The sequence below is a fragment of the Salmo trutta genome, chromosome 3 (genome assembly GCF_901001165.1).
Source record: "Salmo trutta chromosome 3, fSalTru1.1, whole genome shotgun sequence".
Classification (NCBI taxonomy): Eukaryota; Metazoa; Chordata; class Actinopteri; order Salmoniformes; family Salmonidae; genus Salmo; species Salmo trutta.
This window is the reverse complement of record NC_042959.1, coordinates 65997172-65999764: the sequence shown is the minus strand read 5'-3', so window position 1 is coordinate 65999764 and position 2593 is coordinate 65997172. Positions and strand designations below refer to the sequence as shown.

The 2593-nt window shown below is 45.2% G+C and overlaps 1 long non-coding RNA gene across 1 annotated transcript; it reads left to right on the top strand.

Annotated features, from left to right (window-relative positions):
* On the top strand, positions 1 to 2147 carry LOC115184344 (uncharacterized). Its single transcript, XR_003874309.1, has 2 exons — positions 1 to 685; positions 1861 to 2147. It is a non-coding gene; the product is annotated as an uncharacterized LOC115184344 (long non-coding RNA).
* The last annotated feature ends 446 nt before the right edge of the window (positions 2148 to 2593 follow it).

The following is a 2593-nucleotide window of genomic DNA, read 5'->3' as shown; positions in this document are numbered from 1 at the left end:
TTGTAATTTTCTTCCGGGTTGGGCTGGAGAGGGAGGATGCTTTCATATCGGGATCACAGTCATTGGGTGCGATGCTGCCTCTGGGTGCTCTGCAACCGACAGCCGCCCGACCGACTGCAGCAGGGGCTTTCTGAACCCGAGCCGAGTGCTGCCTACACACACAAGTTACCAGCTCTCATACTCCGCTATCACGTACTGACCTAACAGCATTCGATGTTTTCAATGGACGCCGTTTCGCACGACATGTTTTAAGTCGCAGTTTTCAAACGTGGAAATGACCCCTTCTTGTCGGATTAATTTTTGAGGTACAACTGTGATCTCTTCATCACACATCGACTGAAGCAGAGTCAGCCACTCCATTTGCTTGCGCATGCGAACATCTCGTCGTTGGCAGTTAGCTTGGTAACGTTAGTCGATCTGTGTAGCTTTCTGGATGTTTAGTTTCCATAATACTGGCTTTAGTTTTCAGTTGCCCTTGGCATCGAGCTAGCTTTAGATTGTGTATCGTTTTAAACACCATTAGCTAGCTAAAGCTGGCTAGCTACGTGTTATAACAAGCAAGGGAGATTTTGTTCGTCAAAGCACATCTGACTGGTTCGTTGGGATACGGAATGCGACTCGCTAAATAACCAAACCTGGGCTACACAGGAGAAACCACATACATTTCTCCGTTTTCATTCAAAAGGTACGTATTTAAATGTTAGCAAATAATACCCGACATGTATTGCTGTAAAAGTGGTGTTGAATTGTGTTGTTTATGCTAAACTAGTCGGTAATTTAGCTAGCTAATCCATAACCAGCTAGCTGGCAAGCAAGCACTGCCGTTGTTGATGATTGACACAGAGTCTGGCCAGGTAACGGTAACTAACGGTCACATGGTCCGCTGGAGGAAGGCGGCTGGAGGAAGGCGGCTGGAGATGTTGTTGGACATCTGTAGACCACGACAGGAAATATATACCTGTCAATGAAAAGCGGCTGTGTAATTTCAATATTCATGCTGTCATCAATTATTCTACTGAAATATGTCTGTTACTGTAGCAAGTAAAACATCTAATCTTTGCTTAAACTGTCCCCAAAATGTTTATTTTCTGTGATCATTTGGCTGCAATGGACTAACTACTCACATATGCCCTTGTTATGATGATATATTGCTCTCAATAATGACGTATCACAAAACAGCATTGACCTGAAAGTAAGCCAAGGCCTAGTCACTAACACTTCATATAGCCAATCGGTAGTTGCTCCCGGTGATTGTTTTAATGTCAGTAGGCCTACTTAAAATAGCCTTGTAATGGAATGGTTTGGGTAGCTATTACACGAATGCAATAAGTAACAGCCCCTATTCCAACCAACTCTATTATAACGCAATCATCAAAAGTACTAGTGTAACAAATGAACATCTTTACAATAGTAATTACAGAGTTACTACACATGTTTAATAGCAACTAAATATGACTGTATGACTTCTTACCACCAGCTGTGAACTCTGAGTCAGTTGGAGTCAGTCCAGAACTAGGCCTATAGCCATGCATGCCTCTCCCAGCTCCAGCTCGTGCTCTACAATAGGCCTGAAGTTGATTACATTTCACGTAACCTAATCCGGAAGGGACCTTTTATAGAGGCGCGTTAATGTATGTGGAGCCTGGGCCAGAGCAGGTCTATGTGTGAGTGTGTGTGTGTTTCTGTGTAAAAGACAGTGTTTGTCTTTGTATGCGAGCAGAGCGAGCCACTGAGCGTGCACCCGCAGTGCTGTAATTATACATCTGATAGATAAGGAAATGGATTCACAATCAATCCTGTAACTCTCTGGCTGCAGATGAAGATGTAGGGGAATGAAATGAGTCTGTCATGTTTCTCCAGGGGCAGGAAGAGATGGTCATCCATTATTTATCCTCTGTGCCTGTGGATGAGGCCCAGGCTCTGTGGCTCTGGCTTGCACAATAGGAGAACATGTGCAGAACAGAGCAGCACTGCTGCTCGCTGGAGGGAACTATCTAGCCTTATCTGTTAGCATGGGCCCCCTGCTACCCAGAGCACAATGTGGCCAGAGGACATGGATGGCTGTGCACACTGAAACACAACACTGTGTTATTGCTTACAGCAGCAGAGAGCTGAGCTTGGAGTGAAGACTGCAGCTGAACCGCAAAGAGGGAGAGAGAATACAGTTGTCCTTTAGCAACAGTTGAAATGTAATGACAGTTGCACAAGCTCTCTCTCCCTCCCTTACACACACACACACACACACACACACACACACACACACACACACACACACACACACACACACACACACACACACACACACACACACACCCTTTCTCAAACCATGTGTGACTTCAGGCATTTGATGTTCAAAGCCCCTCTAAATCCTCGGTCTGGCGATGTTGTGCCATGTTTTGAATCCCCCCTCAGTGAGACTGAAAGTATTGTGTCATGTTTAGTACCTTTCTACAGTGGAAATGCTGTGGGTTAGCCAATAGCCAAGCCCTGTTTTAAGGCATTACTGTCCAGCATTCACAGGAAATGAATCATGTTCCTCAATTCAAGGCCGTGGAGTCTGCATGATGTGTTTCCTGTCCTGCTGCGTGTTCAG